This window comes from Oryctolagus cuniculus, chromosome 18 (assembly GCF_964237555.1).
Source record: "Oryctolagus cuniculus chromosome 18, mOryCun1.1, whole genome shotgun sequence".
In the NCBI taxonomy this organism is placed as follows: Eukaryota; Metazoa; Chordata; class Mammalia; order Lagomorpha; family Leporidae; genus Oryctolagus; species Oryctolagus cuniculus.
In genome coordinates, this window is record NC_091449.1 from 19,272,084 (window position 1) to 19,288,026 (window position 15,943).

At 49.0% G+C, this 15,943-nt stretch overlaps 1 protein-coding gene and 1 long non-coding RNA gene across 6 annotated transcripts in view; one reads left to right on the plus strand and one right to left on the minus strand.

Annotated features, from left to right (window-relative positions):
- Window positions 1–15,943, minus strand: part of LOC138846491 (transmembrane protein PMIS2-like) — a 48,639-nt gene that overhangs the window by 20,703 nt on the left and 11,993 nt on the right. For both annotated transcript variants that reach the window (XR_011384010.1, XM_070062455.1), the window contains exon 2: window positions 10,137–10,200. The gene's annotated coding sequence lies outside the window, so the exon portion shown is untranslated. The remainder of the gene's footprint in view (window positions 1–10,136; window positions 10,201–15,943) is intronic.
- Window positions 8,639–10,135, plus strand: LOC103345426 (uncharacterized). 4 transcript variants are annotated; one of them, XR_515329.3, is made up of 3 exons: window positions 8,639–8,789; window positions 9,630–9,749; window positions 9,939–10,135. It is a non-coding gene; the product is annotated as an uncharacterized lncRNA (long non-coding RNA). The 4 variants fall into 4 exon arrangements; XR_007915630.2 differs by lacking the exon at window positions 8,639–8,789 and adding an exon at window positions 8,877–9,027; XR_515330.3 differs by lacking the exon at window positions 8,639–8,789 and adding an exon at window positions 9,033–9,126.

Below are 15,943 nucleotides of genomic sequence, written 5' to 3' on the forward strand. Positions count from 1 at the left end.
TAGAAATCACTTGTGATATTTTTATGCTAATTTTCCGTGGTCAGTTGTCTATTTCTCATGGATTTGTAGGGGTTGTCTCCTATTTCATGGAAATTATAGATGTTTCCTCATGTGTCTGCACGTTGTTGTGCTGCTCTTTCACAAATATATTTTTGATTATTATAAAGTCAAATTTATCAAAATACCTTTAAGGACCAGAGTTGTGGTAGAGTGAGCTAACCCACCACCTGCGATCCCATATCACACCACCAGTTTGAGTCCCGGCTGCTCTCCTGCCCATCCTGCTCCCTGCTAATGTGTCTGGGAAGACAGGAAAGGCTGGGCCAAGTACTTGGGTCCCTGCCACCGTGTGGGAATCCAGCATGGAGTGCCTGACTCCTGGCTTGGGCCTGACTCAGTCTGGTTGATGCGGCCACTTGGGGAGTGAACCAGTGGATGGAAAATTGATCTCTCTCTCTCTCTCTCTCAGTCACTTTCAAATAAATAAATATTGTAAAATGAATATAAAGCTTTTTTTCCACGATATAATCTAAATTGTTATCAGGGAATCTAACTCATTGTTAGGATAGTTTTCTTTTCTATTTCTTTATTTTATTTGTTTGAAAGGTAGAGAGAGAGATACAGACAGAGAGCTCTCCCACCTGCTGATTCCTCAAACACCCACAACAGCCAGGCCGAATCCAGGAGTCTGGAAATCAACCCAGGTTTCCCAGTGGGAACCCTCATCGCTTGCTGCTTCCCCAGAGCAGCACCAGCAGGAAGCTGGAGTCAGGAGCCAGCACCAGGACTCAAACCTATGCACTTGAATATGGAATCAGACATCCCAGATGGTGTCTTAACCACTAGGCCAAACGCCCAAGGGATAATTTTCTAATGTTAATATTTTGTTCATTCATCTTACTTAAAAATCTATTGTTTTACATGCATGGATTGTCTATGTGAAATTTGAACTATTTTTTTTTTTTTGACAGGCAGAGTGGACAGTGAGAGAGAGAGAGACAACGGTCTTCCTTTTCCGTTGGTTAACCTCCCAAATGGCCGCTGCGGCCAGCACACTGCAGCCAGCGTACCGCGCTGATCCGAAGCCAGGAGCCAGGTGCCTCTCCTGGTCTCCCATGGGGTGCAGGGCCCAAGCACTTGGGCCATCCTCCACTGCATTCCCGGGCCACAGCAAAGAGCTGGACTGGATGAGGGGCAACCGGAGCATAATCTGGTGCCCCGACTGGGACTAGAACCCAGGGTGCCGGCGCCACAGGCGGAGGATTAGCCTATTGAGTGGCGCCGGCCATGAACTACTTCCTAATAATTTTAACACTTCATATTTTTCTTTTAGTTTTTTCGCTAAACATTTTGGTAAAATATGAATTAGTAATAGCAGGCATTCTAATATTGTTTCTACTTTTGTATGGAATAATTCTAAGATTTTACTATTAAGTCACACAATTGATATAGATTTCTGGCAAAACTACAGCTATTTGATTATGTTTTCTTCTAATTTTGGTTTGCCAAGACATTTTTAATTAGAAATTCGGGTTGATGTATATCAAATATTTTTCAGTCTCTATTAAGGTAATCATGTAGGATTTTAATTTAGCCAAATGTAGTTTAATCGAATTTTTCTATGAATCATCCTTCGTACTCCTGGGAATACCCTACTGGGTCATAATCTATTGCACTTTAATATGTGATGAATATTGTTTTCTTATTATCTTGTTCTCTCCTATACTTATAAGCCAACCTGGTGCATCGTTTTCACTTGGAGGCAGTTACTATCTAGTGAGCAAAGAGGCAGTGCTGGCAATACAGAATGGACAGGTGGGGCCGGTGTTGTGATGCAGCGGGCTAAGCTGCCACTGCAACGCTGGCATCCCATACCAGTGCCTAGGGTTTGAGCCTTTGCTTCTCCACTTCCGATCCAGCTCTCTTTCAATGTGCTTGGGAAGGCAGCGGAAGATGGCCCAGGTACTTGGGCCCCTCACCCACGTGGAGACCCGTATGGAGATCCAGGCTCCTGGCTTTGGCCTGGCCCAGCCCTGGCTGTTGCAGTCATTTGGGGAGTAAACCAGAGCATGGAAGATCTCTCTCTCTCTCTCTCTCTCATCTCTGAAACTCTGCCTTTCAAATGAATATTTAAGGGGCCCAGGCGCTGTGGCCTAACGGGTGAGGCTGCCACCCGCAGTTCCGGATCCTGTATGGACGCCAGTTCAAGTCCCAGCTGCTCCACTTCCGATCCAGCTCTCTGCTATGGCCTGGGAAAGCAGTAGAAGATGGCCCAGGTCCTTGGGTCTCTGTATCCACGTGGCAGACCCAGAAGAAGCACCTGGCTCCTGGCTGCAGATTGGCGCACCTCCGGCCACTGCGGTCATCTGGGAAGTGAACCCTAAGATGGAAGACCTTTCTCTCTGCCTCTCTGTAACTCTGCTTTTCAAGTAAATAAATAAATCTTTTAAAAATGAATATTTAATTAAAATATATAAAATTGTTTTAAATGCGTGGAAAAAGCATCCTATAAGTTTCTGTTTTCTGGAACCATTTTTATGACATGGTAATGCTTCTTGAAAGTTGGCATGAACATGCCTGCAAAATCCCCTGGGCATTTGGCCTTTTTACAGTAAATTTTTAAAAATTAATTTACTTATTTGAGAGACAGACAGATGGAGAGAGTTACCACCTGTTGTGCAGAAGTAGGCGTTGTGGCACTGTGAGGTTCAGCTGCCTCTTGTGAGCCAGCTCCTGTACTGGAGAACTGGTTCTCATCCCAGCCGCTCTGCTTCCAGTCCAGCTCCCTGCTCACACAGCAGCAGGGGAAAGCAGCAAGGGGTGCCCCAGGAGCTTGGGCCAGGAGCCTGCACTCCATCTGGGTCTCTCACATGGGTGGCAGGGGTCCAAGTACTTGGGCCATCTTTTTCTGCTTTCCCAGGCACATTAGCAGGAAGCTGGACTGGAAGCCACACAGCTGGGATTCGAACCAGTGCTGTGATATAAGACGCCAGCGTCACATGCAGCAGCTTAACCTGCTGAGTCACGATGCTGGCCCGCTCAACAATTTATATTACATAACATTTATATTATTTATAGTATATAATTTATATTATATTTATATTTATACAATTCATATTATATATTTATATTATGTAACATTTATATTATGTAAATGATATAATTTAGACAATTTGTATTATATTTATATTTACACAATTTATATTATATAATATTTACAATAAAGATATTGGGGCTGGCACTGTAGTGTAGTTAAGCCGCCATCTGCAATGCCGGCATCCCATATGGACACTGGTTTGTGTCCCTGCTGCTCCACTTCCAATCCAGCTCCCTGCTAATGACTTGGGAAAAGCAGCGGAACATGACCCATGTAGGAGCCTTGGGAGAAGTTCCTAGCTCCTGGCCTCAGCCTGGCCCAGTGTAGCTACTGTGGCCACTGGCGAGTGGAGACATTCTCTCTCTCTCTCGCTCTCACTCTCTCTCGCTCTCTCTCTCTCTCATCTTCTCTCTTCTCTCTCTGTAATTCTGCTTTTCAAATAACATAAATAAATCTTTAAAAAAAAACTTCTGAAAAACCTCTGATAAATTATACCAAAAGAATAACACTATTTCCCTACAATCTCTTCCAGAAAGTAGAAAAGGAAAGACTATCTTCCAACTCCTGAGGTCTGCTTTATACCGAAGGCAAAACCAGAGACAGACTAACAACAGAACACTACAGACTGATATCTCTCACTAATAAAGAAAATTGCTCACTAAAATATTAGCAAATCAAGACAAGACGAATATAAATAGAATATACCAGCTGGAGTTTATCCCAAGAACACCAAGCTCATTCAGTATCAGCAAACCAGACGACACACTGATCAACCAGTCACTACGTTAGCCACCTAGAGAAGGAAAAGTACGCGATCATATCGACTGACACAGAAAAAGGACTCACAGCAAAAACAAGCCAGGAATAAGAATGTCCCTGTTCGGATAAAGGACATACACAGAGATATTTACAGCCAGTATCACTGGTTTCAGTGAAAGAGTGATCCAAAGGTGCACCGGTGATCATCGGGCAGACATGACTTCCTGGAGGCAGGACAGCATGGCAGGGGAGGTAAGGTTCCAGCTGGACAGACCATGGGGGGTGGGCAGTCATCTCTTTAAACTCCTCGTCCAGAGGGGAGTCTCGCGAATGTGCAGACACATCCACCACGATGAGGTAGGGACGAGCAGGCAGAGACCCTTCTGACAGCTGATTCTCCATGCCGTTGATTTACAATGTATGTTTTATCAGTTCAGTAAGTCCCCGGAGAGGCACTTATAAAAGTTGGTGCCAGAATGCTGGATTAGCAGGCAATAAAATTCTCCCATGTCATTTTGAGGCTATCTCTTGGCGCCCAATGCTAAAAGGTTTGAAATTCACTATTTGTGTCCCAACAGCCTAGCAAGTTCTAACTGTCCAATCTCATCATTTCTATTCAACATCAAACTGGAAGTATATATCAACACAATAAGTCAGAAAAAGAAAGAAAACGCATATTGATTATGACAAGAATTAAAATGACCCTTAATTGCAGATGACATGATTGTCTTCAAGTAGGAATGAGTTCAGCATCATTGTCAGTTGCAGTATTTCCATATGCTAGTCATGAATAATGAGAAACCAAATCTTTTTTTTTAAAGATTTATTATTTTATTTGAAAGTCAGAGTTACACAGAGAGAGAAAGAGAGGCAGAGAGAGAGAGAGAGAGGTCTTCCATCCGCTGGTTCACTCCCCAATTGGCAGCAACGGCTGCAGCTGCACAGATCCAAAGCCAGGAGCCCGGAGCGATTTCCAGATCTCCCACACGGCACAGGGACCCAAGGACTTGGGCCATCTTCTACTGCTTTCCTAGGCCATAGCAGAGAGCTGGATCGGAAGTGGAGCAGCGGGATCCAAACCGGTGCCTATATGGATGCCAGCACTGAAGACAGCGGTTTTACCTGCTATGCCACAGTACCCCAGAAACCAAATCTTAAAAAATAACACCATTTAGGGGCTGGTGTCATGGTGTAGCAGGTAAAGCCACCACTTGGGGCACCAGCATCTCCTATGGACATCGATGAAGTTCCTGGCTCCTGTCCTTGGCCTGGCTCAGCCATGGCTGTTGCAGCTACTTGGGAAGTGAATCAGCAGATAGAAGATCTCCCCCGCCCCTTCTAACTCTTTGAAATAAATATTTTTAAAGATTTTTAAAAATAATAAAAATAACATCACTTCCAATAGCTCCAAAAAATCAAGTTAATTTGGTCTAAATATAAAAAATTATGGATACAAAATGTGTTTTTAAAACCATAATTGCAGGCCAGCGCCACGGCTCACTAGGCTAATCCTCCACCTGTGGCGCTGGCACACCAGGTTCTAGTCCCGGTCGGGGCACCGGATTCTGTCCCGGTTGCCCCTCTTCCAGGCCAGCTCTCTGCTGTGGCCAAGGAGTGCAGTGGAGGATGGCCCAAGTGCTTGGGCCCTGCACCCCATGGGAGACCAGGAGAAGCACCTGGCTCCTGCCATCAGATCAGTGCGGTGCACCGGCCGCAGCGCGCCGGCCGCAGCAGCCATTGGAGGGTGAACCAACGGCAAAGGAAGACCTTTCTCTCTGTCTCTCTCTCTCACTGTCCACTCTGCCTGTCAAAAAAATAAAATAAAATAAACACTATAATTGCTGGGGTCGGTGTTGTGGTGTAGCAGGTAAAGCCTCCGCCTGCATTGCCAGCGTCCCATTTACCCATTTAGACGCTGGTTCAGGTCCCAGCTGTTCCACTTCTGATCCAGATCCAGCTCCCTGCTAATGGCCTGGGAAAGCAATGGCAAAGGGCCAGGAACTTGGGCCCCACACCCACATGGGAGACCCAGACGAAGCTCCTGGCTCCTAGCTTCTGGCTTTGGCCTGGCCCAGTGTTGGTCTTGTAGTCATCTGGGATGTGAACCAGCAGATGGAAGAGATCTCTCTCTCTCCCCGTCTCTCTGTAACTACAACTTTCAAATAAATAAATCTTTAAAAATTATATAAATTAATAAAATAATAAAACTATAATTGCTGATGAAATAAATAAAAGCAGACCTAAATAAATGGAGAAGATGATGGGAAGACTCAACGTTGGCCCCAGATTGGTACAAAGTTCTAATCCAGTGCCTATTAAAATCCCAACAAGATTCTCTGATCTAAACACAGCACTGTCAAAGCCATTCTGAAAAAGAACAAAATTGGAATACTCTACCTAATTTTAAGAATTACTGGCCGGCACCGTGGCTCACTTGGCTAATCCTCTGCCTCTGGCACCCGCACCCTGGGTTCTAGTCCCAGTTGGGGTGCCAGGTACTAGTCCTGGTTGCTCCTCTTTCAGTCCAGCTCTCTGCTGTGGCCTGGGAGGGCAGCAGAGGATGGCCCAAGTGCTTGGGTCCCTACACCTGCATGGGAGACCGGGAGGAAGCTCCTGGCTCCTGGCTCCTGGCTCCTGGCTCCTGGCTTCGGATCGGCGCAGCAGTGGCCGTGGCAGACATTAGCAGAGTGAACCAATGGAAGGAAGACCTCTCTCTCTGTCTCTCTCTCACTGTCTATAACTCTACCTGTCAAAAAAAAAGAATTACTATGGGGCCAGCACTGTGGCATAGTGGATAAAGCCACCGCCAGCATCCCGTATGGGCACCAGTTCAATATTGGCTGCTCCATTTCTGATCTAGCTCTCTGTTCTGGCCTGGGAAAGGAGTAGAAGATAGTCCAAGTCCTTGGGCCCCTGCACCCACATGGGAGACCTGGAGGAAGGTCCTGGCTCCTGGCTTTGGATCAGCCCAGCTCTGGCCACTGCAGCCATTTGGGGAGTGAACCGGCAGATGGAAGGTATCTCTCTCTTTCTCTCTCTGCCTCTCTAATTCTGCCTTTCAAATACATAAATAAATCTTTTTAAAAAATTACTACAAAGCTATTTTGACATTGAGATATTGATAAGCATGTAAACACACAGATTAACAGAACAACATAAGGAATGTATAAATAGACTTCCATAAACATGGTAAATTTAGTTCAAAAGAAGGGAAAAGGCAACTTATTGGGGAACAAATAGTGAGTTTTTTTTTAAGTTGGTTTTAGAATAACAACATATGCAAAAAATAATGTCTCATCATAAACCTCACACCTTATATTAACTCAGATTGGATCACAAATCTAAATGTAAAATTATTGCTGGGGCCGGCGCTGTGGCGTAGCAAGTAAAACCGCTGCCTGCAGTGCCGGCATCCCATATGGACGCCAGTTCAAGTCCTGGCTGCTCCACTTCTGATCCAGCTCTCTGCTATGGCCTGGGAAAGCAGTGGAAGATGGTCCAAGTGCTTGGGCCCCTGCACCCACGTGGGAGACCTGGAAGAGGCTCCTGGCTCCTGGCTTCAGATCAGCACAGCTCCAGCCGTTGCGGCTAACTGGGGACTGAACCAGCAGATGGAAGACCACTCTCTTTCTCTGTCTCTCCTCACTCTGTGTGACTCTTTCAAATGAATAAATAAATCTTTAAAAAAAAATTATAGGGCCACCATTGTGGCACAGAGGGTTAAAGCACCGCTGTGCCGCCAGCATCCCGTATGAGCCCAGGGTTCCAGTTCCAGCTGCTCTACTATCCGTCCAGCTCCCTGCTAATGTACGGAAAAGCAGCAGAAAACAGCTCAAGTGTTTGGGCCCCTGACACTCCATGGGAGACCTGGATGGAGTTCCAGGTTCCCGGCGTCCACCTGGCCCAGGCTTGGACACTGCAGCCATTTGGGGAGTGAACCAACAGACTGAAGATTCTCTCCCTCCCTCTCTCTCTCTCTCTCTCTCTCTTCTTTGTAACTCTGCCTTTCAAATAAATAAATATTTTTAAAATAAGTAAAAATACGTGTAAAATTATAAAACTTTGAGTAGAAAACCTTTCTGAGCCCAGGTGATGCAGAATTCTTAGACATGCTACCAAAAGCACATCCATACAATAATAATTTAGACTTTACTAAAATGAAAATCTTTTGTTCTTCCAATTACAGTTATAAAAAGACCATGAGAATATATGTGCAAACCATGTATATAAAAGACTCTCAAAACAACCCAATTTTTTAAAAAATTGCTTTATTTGAAAGGCGGAGAGAGAGAGATCTTCCTTCTGCTGGTTCGCGCCCCAGATACCTGCAGCAGCCAGTGAAGGGCCAGGCCGCAGCCGGGTGCCGGGGGCTCCGTCTGGGTCTCCCGTGTGGCAGCGACCCCAACATTTGAGCCATCCTCTGCGGCCTCCCAGCGCACCTGTTAGCAGGAAGCCGAGCCGGGCCTCGAACCAGGCACTCGGGATGGGATGCAGGCGGGCAAACGTCCACCCCAACTCCATTTTTTCAGGCACGCAAGACTTGCGCGCACACGTGCCCACCAACGAGGACGTGCGGGCAGCAGCTCCGCCGCCTGCACTGAGGGGCATCACTGCACTCCAGGGTGCGACCCAAGGCCCCGGCTCAGCTCCGCGAGGGGCCATTACGCCCGCAAGGCCCTCAGAAGCAGGCAAGTCGAGGAAACAACGCCTCTTTCCGTTTTGAGGGCGGAACCTGGCCCAAACTGACCAATCACCCGAGAGAACAGAAAGGCCCGCCCTCAACCGCACCAGTTCGCAGCCGGGGATTGGCTTTCGCCAGCCCATTATCCCCCTAGCCAGCCAATCGCCAGGGCCTGCCTGATTGCCACGGTAATACCTGGTGGGTTGTGACTGCTACGAGTTTCTTTTGCGGCTCTGGTAGTGCCAGATCCAGGTACCTCCCGGGGACGTTTGAGGGGGCGCGAGGGGCATCCTGAGCGGGTGGGGAGGGTGTGACTGTGAACAGTTTCTAGGGGCACCGGGCCTGGGAGAACAGGGAGGCTGGGAGGCGGAATGGCGGAGCTGAAGGGCCAGGGAGGTGTGAGAGGAAGGCGGGGCCGGGGCCGTGGGCCGCACGGAGCGGGTTACGGTTGACAGTGGTCACAGGAGGCCGTGGAGCAGCCACGTGAGAGGTCAGGGGAGGGGCGGTTCCGGGGGAGCAGTTAGTGGTCACAGGGCCTTGTGGCAGGGACAGGGGAGAGAGCTGCGCTAGACGTCAGAGGCGCTGGAGGGTGAGACTTCCATGAAGAAAGCCATGAGTCTTGTCATGGATGCTTCCCGGATGAGAAGGGGAGGTGTTCGAGTGTGCAGGAAAGCTCATCTTAGGGAAGAGAGAAGGCTGGAGCGGGACAAGGGTGGGGACAAGGAACGACGTGCTATGGGGGGGAGGGGGGTCGGCTGAGGTTTCAGGGAGGCCAACGGAGTATCCTCAGAGTCGGGGACTCTGGGGGACAGTAGAGGGGACCAAGTGAGAAATACTGGGGGTTGTAGAATGTGGGGAAGAGGTTACAGGACACCCCACAGGGGCTCACGGGGAAAGCCGGAAGACTACGGCGTAGGAAGCTGTTAGAAGGGATAGAGGTTAGAGGGGGCGTGGCGGGAGGCAGAGGGAGTGGGCGAGGATTCTGGACGGGGTCAGTGAAGGTTTTCCAGGAGCCAGGGTAGAAGGGGATGGAGTAGGAAGGGAAGTAGGACCCGGAAGTCCCACTCAGGCCTAACTGCTCTCTACCCCCAGGAGTTTGAACTTATGACTGATGAGGCGGAGACCGAGGCTAACGACCACTTTTGCCTGTCCCTTACGGCCTTCCTTTGGTGTCTTCCCTTAGGCCTCGCAGCCTTGATCTTATCTCACAAGGTGGGACTCCATCACACCAGCCCTCAGCCTCCCTCCCACCCTGGCCCTGACCCTGACTTGGCTTCCTCCTTGTTTTCCCTCCTGTGATAGGAGCCTAGTGGTAGCCTGTCCTGTGGGTCCCTAGTGTCCCACGTCCATTAGCCCGTCTAAGCTCATCCTGTCCTGTTTCCCCTCTCCCCTGAAACTCAGACAATGCGCTACAATCAATCGAATGACTATGACCAGGCAGCCAGGACCTCCAAACAAGCCTACTACTTGGCTATCTCAGGCATTGTTGCGGGAATCTTCACTGTCCCCCTCTTGTTTTTTGCATTGTACTTACTTAAGAAATAATCCCCTTCCCAGCTCATGAACAAACCACCAAATATATACAACAGTGTAACTTACCTTGGCTGTAAATAGTTATTTGGGCTGACGGGAACAGTTGCTCCTCAGTGTTTGGAGTGCCACGCTATTTGAGATCAGAAAAGAAAGGAAAAATAATAAGAAGTGTTCTTTCTGCTCTTAACACTGAACACAACACTTCTAACACCAAATGCTGGCAGGTGGTGGGCTGGGGGAGTGGCGGAGGTGCCACACACACAACAATTATCAATTTGCCACCAGGATCTCCAGCAGACACCTGTAATTTAATTCAATTCTGGCAGTTTACCTGGAGATCCCACAGTGGTGGATTCAGTCCCACGAGAATGCCCCTACTTCAGATACTCATGATAGCTGGTTGACACTTCTAACAGATTCCATTACTTTCTTTAAGCAGCCAGCAGAACTCAAGCAAATGCCGTGCTTGTGTTTCCCCCACTTCCTATGAAGGATATTACAAAAGAAACAGGTGATACACGGGGCAAGGGAGGAGAAAGAGGGCACAGAGCTCCCATGCCCTGTTTGGGTACCACCATCCAGAAACCTCCATGTATTCAGCTCTCTGGGAGCACGCTGAACTCAGGCCTTGGGGGTTTTACAGAAGTTTCATTATGCAGGCATGATTAAATCGCTGGCCACCGATGATCAGCGTAGCCTTCAGCTCCTCTCCACTCCCCAGAAGTTGAGTGTGGAGTGGCCAGTTCCAGTTCTCTAACCGTGCGGTCACGGTTTGCTTGTGGTCTGTCTCCCCAGTGGTTCGTGTGTCGGAGGCTTGCTCCTCAGTGTGGTTGGTGGTGGGAGGTGATGGACTTTGGAGAGGTGAAGCCTCAAGACCAGTGTTGTGGCCCAGTGGGTTAAGCCAACGCTTGTGATACCAGCATCCCATGTTGGAGCCACAGTTCCAGTCTCAGCTGCTCCACTTTTTTTTAAGATTTATTTTATTTATTTGAAAGACAGTTACAGAGAGAGACAGAGACAGAAAGAGAAGTCTTCCATCCGCTGGTTTACTCCCTAGATGGCTGCAACGGCCAGAGCTACGCCAATCCAAAGTCAGGAGCCAGGAGTTCTTCCAGGTCTCCCATGTGGGTGCAGGGGCCCAAGGACCTGGGCCATCCTCTATTGCTTTCCCAGGCCATAGCAGAGAGCTGGATGGGAAGTGGAGCAGCCGGAACTAGCACCAGCAACCACACGGGATGCTGGCGCTTCAGGCCAGGGCTTTAACCCATTGCGCCACAGCGCCAGCCCCAGCTGCTCCACTTCTGATCCAGCTGCCTGCTAATGCACCTGGAAGAGCAGTAGAAGATGGCCCAAGTGCTTGGGCTCCTGCTATCAAAAAGTAGGAGATCCAGATGGAGTTCTGGACTCCCAGGTTCAGCCTGGCCTGGCTTAGCTTAGCCCTGGCTGTTGTCACCATTTGGGAAGTGAACCAACAGATGGAAGATGTGTGTGTGTGTGTGTGTGTGTGTGTGTGTGTCTGTGTTTCTCTCTGTTACTCTTTCAAATAAATACATATATTTAAAAATAGGTGAGCCCTCTTGGAAGATCATTGGGTCATTGAGGGCACTGCCTTGGAAGGGAATACTGGTATTCTGGAGTATAAAAAAAAAATCCTGAACCTGACCGCTGAATCTGTCTCAGCCTTCATTTTTCAAGATGTAATCCTCTGGGGCTGGCACTGAGCCGCAGTGGGTAAAGCTGCTGCCTGCAGTGCCGGCATCCCATATGGGCACTGGTTCGAGTCCTGGCAGCTCCACTTCTATCCAGCTCTCTGCTATGGCCTGGGAAAGCAGTAGAAGATGGCCCAAGTCCTTGGGCTCCTGTACCCGCGCGGGAGACCTGGAAGAAGCTCCTGGCTCCTGGATTCAGATCAGCACAGCTCCAGCTGTTGTGGCCATCTGGGGAGTGAACCAGTGAATGGAAGACCTCTCTCTCTCTCTCTCTCTCTGCCTCTCCTTTTCTCTCTGTGTAACTCTGACTTTCAAATAAATAAATAATTTTTTTAAAAAAAGATGTAATCCTTTGTCACAGGGTCTCCAACCATCGCAGCCAAGGGGGTGGGGGTGCCCTTGACAGAGCCTCGGCTGTGTTGTATGGGCTTTCAGCCTCCAAAACCATGAGCTGCTTCTCAAGTAGACCGCCTCAGGTATTTCATTCCATCAACAGGAAGCTGACTCATGCCTGGGTCTTTCTGGTGACCATCCCCCATCCCAAAGCCAACTACAGGTCACTGCCACCAGCAATCTCATCAGCAGACAAAAGAAACTCATCACTCTAGAGATGCCAAGGGTTTTAGGAACCGCGGGTTGAAGACCAAATGTGTATTTCACAGTATCACACAAGCGTTGTGGTCTGAGTCAGCAACTTAAGCGGAAGGAAATGATAACTCGGATAGCCCATTGGACCAGAACTCAACACCAGCTCTGGACTACTCTCCCAAGGCAGAGGAGGGAGAGCTGTCTCTGGCAAGGGTTCACAGCACATAGCTATTTATGTCTAGCAAAGACCTTGACTTGAGCTGCCTGACCCTGGGGGCACAGCAGGGACCACTTCAGATCCAGCTCCCCCTCCTCAGGACTGATAAACCCGGCCAAGAGATAGATATGCACCGTACAGAATCCAGGGCAACCCGATCTGTGACTGCGGAAAAGCAGGGAGGGGATGTTACCGGATAAACTAATCAGTGACGCTTGATGGGGCACAGTATGGCAGACTTCGTTCAGGACCACTGAGGGGAGTACCGGGACCACTGCAGTGGAGTCCTTGCAGTGGGGCAGAGGTTGGGCTCAACTGCAAACACAGTATGGGAAAATGGGAACTCACAGCTAAGGAGCAGGACTGGGGAGGAGGTGTTAGTGGATGGAAAATTAAAAGGAAACATCAGGGGTAAGGGGGATTTTGGCTAAGCCAACCTAAAAGATTCTGGGGAAAGACAGGCCAGGGTGATCGGGGTGGCTAAGCTGATTTAGCACAGTTATTTTACTAAAACTGGATGTAGGAGCTGGCATTGTGGTGTAGTGGGTAGAGCTGCCACCTGTGATGCCAGCATCCCATATGGGCACTGACTTGAATCCCAGCTGCTCCACTTTCTATCCAGCTACCTGCTAATGTGCCTGGGAAAGCAGCGGAAGATGGCCCATGTCCTTGGGTCATCTTAACCCAGAAGAAGCTCCTGGCTTCAGCTTGGCCTGGCCCTGGTCATTGCAGCCATTTTGGGAGTGAACCAGTAGATAGAAGACCTCTCTGTGTGCCTCTCTCTAACTCTGCCTTTCAAATAAGTAAATTTTTTAAAGAATCATTTTATTTATTTGAAAAAATTACAGAGAGAGGTGGAGCGTGAGAGAAAGAGGTCTTCCACTCTGCTGGTTCACTCCCCAAATGACTGCAATGGCCAGAGCTGAGCTAATCCAAAGCCAGGAGCCAGGAGCTTCCTCCAAGCCTCCCACACAGGTGCAGGGGCCCAAGGACTTGGGCCATCTCCTACTGCTTTCCCAGGCCATAGCAGAGAATTGGATTGGAAGAGAAGCAGCTGGGAATTGAACCGGTGCCCATATGGGGTGCTGGTCCTGCAGGCAGCGGCTTTAACCCACTGTGCCATGGCACCGGCCTCCAGTAAATCTTTTTTAAAAACAATGCATTTTTTAAAAATTTATTTAACTTATTTGAAAGGCAGAATTACAAAGAGAGAGGGAGAGACAGAGACAAAGAAACCTTCCATCCTCTGGTTTACCCCCTAAATGGCTGCAATAACCAGGGCAGGGCCAGGTCGAAGTCAGAAGCGCAGAACACCACCCAGGTCTCCCAAGTGGGTGTTAGGGACCCAAATACTTGGGTCATCTTCTACTGCTTTACCAGGCACATTAGAGGGAGCCAGATGGGAAGTAGAGCATCCAGGGCTTGAGCCAGTGCTCATACGGGATGCCAACATTGCAGGCAGCAGCTTACCCTGCTATACCACAATACTGGCCCCAAACTGGATGTTACAATGAAATGCACAGATGGTCTTAGGAGGAGGTTCAGAAGCCTGACCAAAGTTAAACCAAGTAAAGACTTTGTCAAGGATTTGGAAGAGTCCAGGCCAACCCTGGGCACTGTGGCCTATCAAAAAGCAAATAGGCCAGCACTGTGGTGTAGTGGCGTAAAGCCCTGGCCTGCTGTGCCAGCATCCCATATGGGCGCCAGCTCAAGTTCCAACTGCTCCACTTCCAATCCAGCTCCTTGATAATGTGCCTGGGAAAACAGAAGATGGCCCAAGTGCTTGGGCCCCTGCACCCACGTGGGAGACCCAGAAGAAGCTCCTGGCTCCTGGCTTCAGATCGGCCCAGCTCTGGCTTTTGCAACTATTTGGGGAATGAACCAATGGATGGAAGACATCTCTCTGCCTCTCTGTAACTCTGCCTTTCAAATAAATAAATATATCTTAAAAAAAAAAAAAAAAAAGCAAACAATGCGCATGGGGCTCAGAAGCTGTCATGAACCTGGCCAGGTTCTGACAGCAAGGAAGCTTCTGCAGCTTAGCAGGTGAGTGCGGCCTCTGCCCGCTGCCCTCCTGTGACTGTGGTTTCGTCATCGCTCAGCAGACACTTCGTGGGCACCTACTGTGCTGTGTGCCAGGGACCGTTCTGGGGACTAGGGACGGACTCTGTGTGTGTGTGTGTGTGCGTGTGTAACTCTGCCTTTCAAATAAATAAATAAATATAAATAAATCTTTTAAAAAGAAGAAGGGTCAGCAGGTAAAGCCACCACCTACAGCGCCAGCATCCCATATGGGCTCTGGTTCAAATCCCAGCTGCTCCATTTCCCATTCAGCTCCCTGCTAATGCACCTGAGAAATCAGCAGAAGATGGTTCCAAGTGCTTGGGCCCCTGTAACCATATGGGAGACCTGGAGAAAGCTCCTGGCTCTTGGCTTTGGCCTGGTCCAGCCCTGGCCATTGCAGACATATTGTGGAATAAGCCAGCAGATGGAAGATCTCTCTGCCTCTGCCTTTCCCTCTCTGTAACTCTACCTTTCAAATAAATAAACCTTTACCAAGAAAAGGAACTAGAGCAGAGCAAGATAAGTAAGACCTCTTCTCTTGCAAGAGCTTACATTGATTGCAGTGGGGAAGAAAACTATAAACCAGTATCTCCATAAATAAACACAAGAATCATTATGGAGAAAAATAAAACAGGGAATGAGTTAAGGTAGTACCAGTACTGGTCCACTAGTTGTCAATGGTTTGCCATTAAGTACAGGAATTTCCATTAAGTACTTAAAATCTTACAACCGGGGCCAGTGCTGTGGCCTAGTGGGTAAAGCCACCAACCTGCAGTGCTGGCATCCCATATGGGCGCCGGTTCAGGTTCCACTGCTCCACTTCCAATCCAGCTCTCTGCTATGTCCTGGGAAAGCAGAAGATGGCCCAAATGCTTGGGCCCCTGCACCCATGTGGGAGACCTGGAAGAAGCTCCTGGCTCCTGGCTTCGGATCAGTTCAGCTCCAACCATTGCAGCCAGTTGCGGAGTGAACCAGCGGATGGAAGACCTTTCTCTCTCTCTCTCTGCCTCTCCTTCTCTCTGTGTGTAACTCTGACTTTCAAATAAAATAATAAATCTTAAAAAAAAAAATCTGGCCAGTGCTGTGGCTCGCTAGGCTAATCCTCCACCTGCAGTGCCGGCACCCTGGGTTCTAGTCCCGGTCGGGGCGCCGGATTCTGTCCAGGTTGCTCTTCCAGTCCAGCTCTCTGCTGTGGCCTGGGAAGGCAGTGGAGGATGGCCCAGGTGCTTGGGCCCTGCACCCGCATGGGGGACCAGGAGGAAGTACCTGGCTCCTGGCTTCGGATTGGCGCAGCG